Source organism: Papio anubis, chromosome 4 (assembly GCF_008728515.1).
Source record: "Papio anubis isolate 15944 chromosome 4, Panubis1.0, whole genome shotgun sequence".
NCBI lineage: Eukaryota > Metazoa > Chordata > Mammalia > Primates > Cercopithecidae > Papio > Papio anubis.
The window spans coordinates 163,716,246-163,726,929 of NC_044979.1; the positions used below are offsets into that span (position 1 = coordinate 163,716,246).

The 10,684-nt window shown below is 35.3% G+C and overlaps 1 long non-coding RNA gene across 3 annotated transcripts in view; it reads right to left on the reverse strand.

Annotated features, from left to right (window-relative positions):
* Positions 1 to 6,075, reverse strand: part of LOC110742781 — a 64,181-nt gene extending 58,106 nt beyond the window's left edge. For 2 of the 3 annotated variants that reach the window (XR_002520846.2, XR_002520844.2), the window contains exons 1-4: positions 3,919 to 6,075; positions 3,297 to 3,408; positions 1,546 to 1,609; positions 1,330 to 1,400 (exon numbers count right to left, since the gene is read on the reverse strand). This is a non-coding gene — a long non-coding RNA (uncharacterized LOC110742781). Of the gene's footprint in view, positions 1 to 1,329; positions 1,401 to 1,545; positions 1,610 to 1,821; positions 1,884 to 3,296; positions 3,409 to 3,918 lie in introns of all 3 variants that reach the window. The other variant, XR_002520845.2, reaches the window with a different exon arrangement.
* Between the last annotated feature and the right edge of the window lie 4,609 nt (positions 6,076 to 10,684).

The window sequence follows — 10,684 nt, forward strand, 5'->3', positions numbered from 1 at the left end:
TGAGGAAAAAAATTGTACTCTGCTCCAAAACACAGGTAAAAAACATAAAGTCAGAGTGAAGAGGTTAAAAATTAACATTTTTCTAGTTGCATTTAGTGAAAATGTTTAATTTTCAAAATCAGTGAAACAAAGGTAGAATGCATGGGAATTTGAGAACAATTGGAAAGGAGAGTTCTGTCAAAGCCAACACTGAATCCTCTGGTTGACTGAAGAATGGTAGTGCCAATAACAAAAATTCATAATAGCATTTGAGAGACAGAGAGAGAGAAGTGCCACAAGGCAGAGACGGTTTCAAGAGAGGAAACGCTGACTTCAGTTTGGTTTGTGTTAAGAATGTCTGTCCATATGGAAATACACAAAAGGTGGCCAGGTTTGGTGGCTCACCCCTGTAATCCCAGTGAGGCAGGAGAATAGGGTTTGGAGACGAGGAATGTAAGGACTTTCTAGAACTAAATCACATGAAAACATTACAGCTATGACAGGAAATATCTTCTCCATTTACATAGGGAATAGGCTGAATACATGACTTTGTAACTTTACTTCATCCTCTTCACTTACATAGGGCATACACCAAGTAACCAATGGAAACCTCTAGACAGTATTTAAACCCCCCAAAAAATCTGTAACAGGACCCTTGAGACCCTATGCTCAGGCCCACTCCCGCACCGTGGAGTGTACTTTCATTTTCAATAAATTTCTGCTTTTGTTGCTTAATTCTTTCCTTGCTTTGTTTGTGCGTTTTGTCCAATTCTCTGTTCAAGACACCAAGAACCTGGACACCCTCCACTGGTTAACACCGCACTTTGGGAGACCGAGGCAGGCAGATCACTTGAAGCCAGAAGTTTAAGACCAGTCTGGTCAACATAGCAAAACTACCAAAAATACAAAAAATTAGCCAGGTGTGATGGCATACACCTGTAGTCCCAGCTACTTGGGAGGCTGAGGCAGAAGAATCGCTTGAATCAGGGAGGCAGAAGTTGCAGTGAGTCGAGATCGCACCACTGCACTCCAGGCTGGGTGAAAGAGCTAGACTCTGTCTCAAAAAAGAAAGAAACATATAAAAGGTAGCTGAAAATTAGAACTTACAGGAGCTATTCAAGCAGGTGAAAACAAGTTGGATATCATGCACAGCAACCTGATCACCGAAGCAACGCCCTAAACTGCAGATTCATGAAAACTAATAGATCACAGATAGGGAGGGAGTAGCAGCAGAATTCAGAGGGCTTGTTGAGACAGAAGCACGGGAAAAGAATTTTAGGGAATAGAATTTGAAAGAGGAAAAAAGTAAACACAAAATGAGAAAAAATATTTTGGAAAAACAATACGTACCCACGTAAGAGATATAGGACAAGTTTGTAGAAGAGCCGATCAAGATAGCTTTATTAGTCCCTGGAAAACCTCTGAAACCACAAAAAAAAAGGAACAGAGAAATATATTTTTTAAATTGTGACATTATCCAAGACTGGATCTTGAGTGAAGAGCAGTAAAATATTAATGAGGTTACTTATGTTTTAGAAAATACATAGACTTTGGAAGCAAATATACCTGTGTTTGAATATTGACCTGGAAGACTTTGAATCTTGAAACTCTTTGAGCTTCATAGTTCTTTCTGTATAAATTAGAGAGGACTATACTTAGTTCACACAATTATTTTGAAAAGTTCAATGAATACAAACACATAAAATTCAAAGCATGCCGCAGGACACATAGTTGTCATTCAATAAATATTACCTCCTTTCAAGGATATAGGTACTATTAACCATACATTACAGATAAAGAAACTATAACATACAGTGCTTGTTCCCTTCAACTGATACTTACTGAGCCTCTACTATGTGACAAGGTATGGTTGAATTGCAAGGCAAATGGTCCTGCACAATCTTCTGGCAAAGAAAGGCAAATAATAAATAAAAATGTAAATACAGATGTCATATAAAGATGAGTGCAATTCAGAAAAACAACTGCATGGTTTTATAAAGGTATCCGGGTGGCTAGCTTAGGTTAGGTTGTCAAAATGCTTCACCAGAGAGGTAGGAAGAAGGAATCAGGCAGCCTGTGAAGATTAAGTTGAGGGCTATTCCAGGAAAGGTCAACAGCCAGAGTAAAGGACTTAGGAAGAGTATGACGCAACTGGCACATCCAAGGAACCCAGGGAATGTTTAGTCCAGCTAAGGGTTTTCAGTGGATGAGGGGAAGAGAGGAACCAGGGAAGTCAGAGTGGCCAGATCACATAGGGCTTGGTAAGCCAGAGTAGCATGGGTGTTAGTCCACATGAAATTGGGCAGCATTGGAGTACTGTAAACGGGCCACTAAAATAATCTGATTTGTGTTTTTCAAAGATCCCTCTGACTACTGGGTGAATAATAGACAGCTAGGGGATAAAAGCCAAAAGAGGAGACACATCAGGAGGTTATTGTGTTCACGTTTAGAGGAGAAACAAGGACTACTTAAGCAAAAGAAGTAGAGCTACAGAGGAGCAAGGGAAGATACATCTTTGGGGTATGCTTAACAGAACCTGCCACCAGGTTAGATGTGTGGGAAAGGTAAGTATCAAGGGTAACCCTTGGATTATTGTTGGGTACAAGTGACTGCTTGGGTGCCAATTAACAAGATCAAAAAGCAGAAAGTCGGGGGGCAAAGAGAGGACAAATGGGTGGAGAGAAGATGCTAGATACTCAATTGGATGAATATATCTTGAAAAGTTTTGAGGAGATTCAGAAACAGCAATTTAGAACAAATTTTAAACCACAGAATGGAATGAGAACTCTGAGGGAGAGTGTACAAAACTGGGAGAGAAGAAAACCCAGCATTCCCTCTGGGGCATGTCAACCTTTCGAGATCACACAAAAAAGGAATAGGAAACTGTGAAAGAGGAAAAGAATAGACAAGTAAAGCAGAAGGAAACTCAGAAAAGTGTAGAATCAGGCAAGCCAGGAGAGGAAGACATTTCAACAAAGGGACCATTCTGTTCAGTGCTGAGATAATAAAGTATCTATAATAATTTTAAAGGTGAGTCCATTGAATTTGAAAGCATAGAAGTTATGAGTGACCTTCATAAGAAAAATCTCTGTGAAAGGATGAGAACTGGAGGCCAAATAAGATTTTGTATCATTTTCCTATACAGCAACATAGCCTAGGCATGCTCTATATATTAAATGTTAGCCAAGGAATGACTTAAAATACTGTATTTATTTTCTTTATACAATTATGTTTAAATGTTTTTCATGCATAATTTTGTTTAATCAAAAATATTTATATTCTACTTTAAATCTTTTTCTTTTCCTTATGTTTTCTACCTTTCATTCAACATCAGCTCTCCTCCACCACAAGGTAGCCCACATTGCAACGCAGTAGTGATCTTCAATATCTTTTCTGTGCCTAGTCTCATTTATGTACATAGATGCATACCTGTATACAGATATATAAGGCTTAGATTTTTGTCCATATATTGTTTTACCTAAATGGAATCATACCATAAATACTTTCTGAGTCTTGCTTTCCACTCACCTATATCTCACAGAAACCCTGAGTCAATCGGCATAGCTTAAATCCACTCTTTTTTAACGGTTGGGTTATATTCTAGATGTGAGTTTGCTATAATTAAACATTCCTCTATAGACTAGCATTTACTTTGTTTTCAATCAAACATATGATGATTAGTGGTGCCAAAATACATCAAAACTTTATGAGTATTATAATTCTCTTTATTTGAATGTTTATGTCTTTACCACATTTCTATTTTAATTTAAAAAATACCTGTGAACATTTACACATAAATCTTTCACATATCTCTAATTCTTTTCTTAGGATAGATGCTTAGATATAAAGGCAAATGGCTTGGGCATAAAAAGTATTTGAAGAAATCTTGACAAATGATGCTAAATATCTTTCTAAGAAAGTAGAAATTTGTATTCTTACAGAAGATAAGAGTGTTAAGATCCCTGTTCCATGCCGTCAGAACTCATCTGAGCATTATCTGAAGCAACTATGCCATCACTGAGGGAAGATGCTTCATAACTCTAACAGAGGTCTGACTTAAGTGCCAAGGCTGATCTAAACAAAGCAGTCAGGAACACACTGGCTAGGATTCTCCTGACCTCTTCTTTGTTGCCATAGTTACCTTTATCAATAAATGACCAAAGACGTAACCGAGGCATTGTTGTCATAGTTAACTGGATGGCAACAAACTGTTGTTGAATAAATTAGTGTCCCAATTAAGAGTCTTTCCTATTTTTCAGCACCTTTCCAATCTGTAACAGGCATTTCCTTTCAAAACACTGACAGAGTAAAATAATGTGAACTTCGTTAGAAATGAGAATCCTTGGCGTCAGTTTAAAATCTTGACACCCAGGAGAACGAAAATTGTAATTTCTATTAATTATCCCATGAGGTTTTGCTAAAAAAGCAACTGTTTTCTAGCCCTGCACCTTGTATCCTAACCAAAATATAATTGTCTATGATTACAGCCTGGTTGTCTGCCTTCCTGAATCTTGGGCATCAGAAGTCAGTTTTCTGCTGCTAATCTCCTTTTGGGACAGCTCTCTAGAAGAACTCTAGAAAAGTTTGTATTGCGGAGTCTTGCATGGAGTTAACTGGCAGACATTAAGAACACAAGATAAACTCTGTTGAGTCAGGCACTTTTGACTTTCAGAAAATTTTTCAATCTTTCCCCTGAAAATTAGGCGCTCTGGAAGGTTTTCTTTCCTATGGAAAATAGTAAAATGCTTAAAAACAGAACACATTTAACACAATTCCTTATTTGAATCAGATTTATTTAATAATCACAATCTAATTTTAGATAGTTTCTGTTTTCCAGAAAATGCAAGTTAGAGATCATTAGAGCAATTAGTACAAGATAAACTTTAGAATATTGCATTTGGCCAGACCAGATGTAAAATCATTAGGGAATAAACATAACCCTGTTTCATAGAAGCCCAATATTCAGCCATTAGATGAGTTTTAGATCTGATGACATAATGACAGGCCTCATTTAAAAAGACTAATAACTTAGTGAAAACCATGTGTATTTCTACAACACTATTTGCATTTTACTAATTTAATCTCACCCATTAACTGAGGGTGCTGACATTTTAGCCAGTGTGAGCATGAGAAACAGATGACTCATGTATGATCTAAATGCACCACATCAAGATCACTAGTTGAGTTGTATTCAGAAGGGCTGAAATAATGTGTTATTGTCCAAAACACCATAGTCATATAAAAACAGGCAGTATAGCAGATACTTGAAAAAATATTTTTTGGATGAATAAGGGAAAATGTTAATATTTTACAGGCTATAAGTTGCTTTCATTCCCATTTCTTCAGCATCTGTTGTTACTAGGCAATGAACTAGTTTTTGAGATGCTAAGATAGATAAGATAGAGTATCTCTTTTTAGAAGCTAGCTTAATTCTAAACCCTGTAATCCAGGAATCATGAGTATTATTAAGCCATTTGTACAAGAGCTGAAAAGCAGTTAAATATGATCAAATGAACTGTCCAAGTCATGGAGTGCTAAGTGGGAACATTAGGTCCAATATTCAGGCTTTGAAACTCAGTCCAGTGTGCTTTATACCATCTTTCTCTCACCATCTTCCAAATTACTGTTTCTTTTTATGACAATATCATCAATGATCATATTTAAAATAAGACATTGAAAGATTCAAATGCATTCAATGCCTCAGTTATTTGCATTTTGGTATAATGACAGACTGTGATGAATAATTTTTTTAACAGTACAGACACATTTACTTTGCATCTCCCATTGCTTTTGGCACAGCTGTTAGTTGCTCAATAAACATATAGTAAACAAGATTATATAGACGGTTTATTGTAAGTGTGTTGTAAACGTGCCAGATGGCATATTTAAAAGAGCAAACTATCCCCATGATCCAATTAGCACATAAACAATTAAGATTGACTTCCACCATAAAACTCAAATGTGTCCTTTTGTAATGCTGAGTACCATTCAAAACAAGTAGGTTATTATCATGTTCAAAATATATATAAAAATAACTGCATGACATTTTCAGTTTTGCTGTATGAATAAATTCTGGAGATCTAATGTACAGCATGGTTACTACACCTGTATTACATATTTGAAATTTGCTAAGAGATTAGATCTTAAATGTTCTCACCAAAAAAATGTAACTATATAAGGTGATAGATATGTTAATAAGCTTGATTGTGACAATCATTTCACAATGTATATATACAAAATATTTCACCTTAAATATATACAATTTTTATTTGTTAATTATCCCACAATAAAGCTGGGAGAAATTCTAACACAAACAAAAAAAAAAATAACTGTACATTGAGAGTTTAGATCATTCTGGTAAATCATCACAGGTTTACAAACTCAGAGCAAAAGGGAAATTCAACACTAACAAAAAAGAAAGTTGATATTCCACAGGCAGGAATTCTTACTTAAAATGTAAAACATAACGAATACTTTGTTTTTCAAGAGGATCAACTCCCCGTTGCACTGAAGCTGGGATCCCATGCCACACAAAGAGGCATAGAAGGGACCAGCATAAACCATGGAAGGTAGAAAATAATCCAGTATCATTTTCCTTTAAGTAAATTACATCATTGTCTATCTTGTAGATAGTCACAAATAACAAGATGTAAAATGAAGAAAAAAAATTTAACGTTTTTATTTTGAGGGCATTCTCAGAGAATAAGACGCTATTCCCTGAAATTAAATGATTTTCTAACCTGGCACTAACCATTCCGAGGCCAAGTGTTATTACTTCCTAGCATTTCTGATGGAAGTTTTACCAACTTAATTCAATGTTTCTATGGACAGTGTTTAGTTAACATGAGTTATCCTTTTATTGATGACTTGACAATGTTGTTATGAAAATCAACTTATAGTTTTTCTTTATATTCAATCAGCCCTTCTCTTTTGTATTCAGCTCTTTCTTCTGGTTTTTCTTTCTGGAAATTATTTCTTTGGAAACCCTTTTCTATTTTTACTTTTCTGTTTCTTATCTGCTACTGATCAAAAAAATAAAACTAAGACTTTTATAATTGTGAGTTAGGTAAAAGTAGATATACATTAAAAGCATGTTTCAATAACTCTTTTATAAAATTAAACAAATGGTTTAATCACATGAGAAATTGTGCCGTTTTTTGAGATGTGGAAGACTGAAGAGAAGCAAATTTGGAGAGGAAAACAATTAATTATTATTTGTTACTGGATACTTTTGTCCATTCAATATCCAAGTGGATAAACTGACTAGTATGTTGAGCAAATCAATCTTGGATTTCACCATTGAGATGTATGCTGGGATGTAGTTGGGGGAGCTACCAGAATATTGATGGTCTATAAAGCAATGGGACCAGGTGAGATTATTAGGGAGTGATGGTAGATATGGAGGAAAAAAAGTAGATCACTGAGGCTTGGACCACTCCAACATTGAGCAATCAGGAAGAGGAATGGAATTCACAAATGAAACTGAAAGAACAACCCTTGAGATAGAAGAACAACCAAGAGGATGGGCTTTAAAAGCTAAGTGAAGGAAATGTTTCAAAAGAAGTGTTTGATCAACTGTGGAGTAAGATCAAGACTGAAAATTGACTATTGGATTTGACAACATGGAGGTTATCAGGTCTTACTCAGGACAATTTGGGTAGAAGTTTGGAGGAAAAAAACAAACAACCAAACTAATGTAGGCTTCAGAGAAAGGGAGAAAAAAAAACAGAGTTGGTGAGAACATATAACCCCTGTCAAAACTTTTTTTCAAAAAAAAATAAAAAGCTGAGAAATGTGCCCAATAACTGGACAGGAAAGTAGGACCAAGAAAGGACTTTTTTTTAAAACATGGAAGATTCCAGAATGTTTGTATATTGAAGAAAATGCTCAGAAGGGAGGAAATATTGATGATACAGGAAAAAGAAAATATTATTTTATATGAGGAGTGAAGAAATGAAGATGTTGAGGATGACCTGTAAGTTTCTGGCTTGTGTACCTGAATGAATAGTGAAAATCTTTATCAAACTAGAAAATAGTGGAAAATTACAAGTTTACAAGAAAGTTCATGTTGTAACATAGGTTAAGTTGCAGGAGTTTGAGTTATCTAAAAGATACAAGTAGACAGTATGGATCCTAGAAGAGAAATTAGATCTAAAGAAACTTTAAGACAACTGGACATGGTAATAACTTAAGCCAAGGGTGAAGGCAAGATCTCCAAGGTCCTCTTAATTTTTTGTGGTTAAAGGATCTCCTATATCCATGAACTTATCACCCTAATTTGGGAAATAAAGAAACCATATTTTAAGGGCCTGTTTTATATGTTTTGTACAGGATATTACCATGTGTGATGAATGTTTTAAATACTGTGAGGTTGTAAAGTTAATATTATTTTATAGATGAAGGAACAGAAATTTAGAGAAACCATGTGACGTTCAAAATGGTAGAGATGGAATTGAATCTAGGCTTATCACAACCCAATGCCTGTTCTGTCTTTCAGCTACATGAGTTGGGATTTTTTATGATCCCCTCTGACCATTATAGTTACTTCTTAATAGGTTTTCTGATTTTCTAGCACCTTATCCTCCATTCCTAAGCTTTTCTGTGGATAAGAATCACTTCCAGAACATTGCCCTCCCCAGATAAACCAATAGTACACACAGTCTGCACATTCAATAAGCATCCCCAAGTGATTCTGATGTGCTAATTTAACAAATAAGATGACCCATTAAGCCATATAAAGGCCTTCCTTCCACTAGGGAATTGAGGAGGCAAATTGAATATTGAAAAGGAGCTTTAAAAATGTCATCTGCTTCACCGTAAGATTTCACACAGCACTCAACTGTATAGACACAAATGTATTAAGAAAAAATGCTTGTTTGCTGTAAACTAAAATGAAAGTCATAACAAAATTTCCTAGTACATTTTCTCCCAAGCTTTATTATTGCAAGTAAACAACTAACTCAAGTAAAATTATTAGAGATGGTATCTTCCAAATCTTTCTTATCACAATCCCATTCAAGACCAAGAGGTATAAACTGAATCAGAAAAAGATGTAGGTATACAATAAATTATTGTTAACCATACTCACCCTATTCTGCTACCAAATACTAGATGTTATTCATTCTATTAATACACATCTGTAGCTTTGTACCCATTAACCATCTTCACTTTATCACCCTCTACCCACTACCACTCCTGGCCTTTGGTAACCGTTATTCTGTTCTCTGTCTCCATAAGTTCAATTTCTTTTTCAGCTTCAAGAAATGATAAATGCTTAAGGTGATGGACATCCCTGTTACCCATTCTGATTGTTACACATTGTATGTCTGTATCAAAACATCACTTGTACTCCATAAATATATACAACTATTACCTACCCATAGCAATTAAAAATATATTTTAAAATTACAGGAAGAAAAACAGTATGGCAGTAGAACTATAACAGCCAGATGTATCAATGACAAAGAATAAAACATCTGCAAACAAACAAAATAGTAATGTGGGCATAGTGAAGACAAAACCAATAACTGAAAGTAAGTAGTTACAATCAAAACAGAAATACACAGCTGGCAAATTAGTTTTGCAGAAGAGTTTAAGTTTTCCTATTTCCTTGGCAACTGAAGAAGGTTGTGATGTTAACTGCTTAGACATCTGCATCCTTAGAACCATCTCCTCTTTTAGAAACTAGAATAAATACCAAAATAATACGATGGGCCAGAATATACTACTCCTTAACAAAACCAAGTGAAAGTAATGAAATAAAGCTTTTAATATGTGAATTATCTTGGGTTTAATGCTTGAGAGGGATTAATTATTTTTTGTTTTCCTTGTTTTCTTTAGAGAAAAGTGAAAGTCCATGTAATGGCAGGAATTTCCTGAGGTTGCTACATTCCAGGTGTTTTAGGCCCTTGAGCTAGTCATTACAAACTATCCCTATACTCTTAGGAGATTTTTATTATTCTTCTTTTTAGGTTGAAATTGGCACTTGATTATGGACACAGTTGGCTCAGAGCCTGTAGAACACTGGCATGAATACCAAGGAATAGCCAAAGGCAAGCCAGATTTCAATCACAGAACTCCTATTTCCCACATTAGAATACATTTAAACTGACAAAGGACAAAAGTCAATGATATAAAGTCAAAACTAAAAATCCAAAGGATTTTGTACACAATTCAACATTAATTGTAGAAATTTCAATTTTTTTTTCTAGGTTTGTTTGTGAGTCTCTAAAAACAGATGGTTATATCTTAGTAGTCACAGTACTCAGTCTGCCATCTGGCCAGTGGGTACCTGATCTAATTTAAAAGTTCAGGGATTTTTTTCCCCCAAATATCAAGATTTGTTGTGATAATGTCAGAGTTATTCATACTTTGTTAGGTACACAGGTACAGGTACAGGAAGCCACATATAAGAATCACCCAATTATTTAGTGAATTTCATTTTTTGTTGTTGTATGTGATATAAGACAAAACTTATGTGAAAGAAAAGATAAATAGAATAAATTAGCTGTAAGGGCATAATGCTATAGCTGTTTTTTAAAGAGCAGCTCAATCTCCTCTCCTCTCTTCTCCTTCTCTCCCTTTTCTCACCTTGTCTCCCTTCTCCCTTGCTTCTCCTCTCCTTTTCTTTCCTCTCAGAAATGGAGAAATGGAGTTGAGTGGTTATGGGTAATTGCAAGTCGTTCAGTGAAATATACGCCCTTGG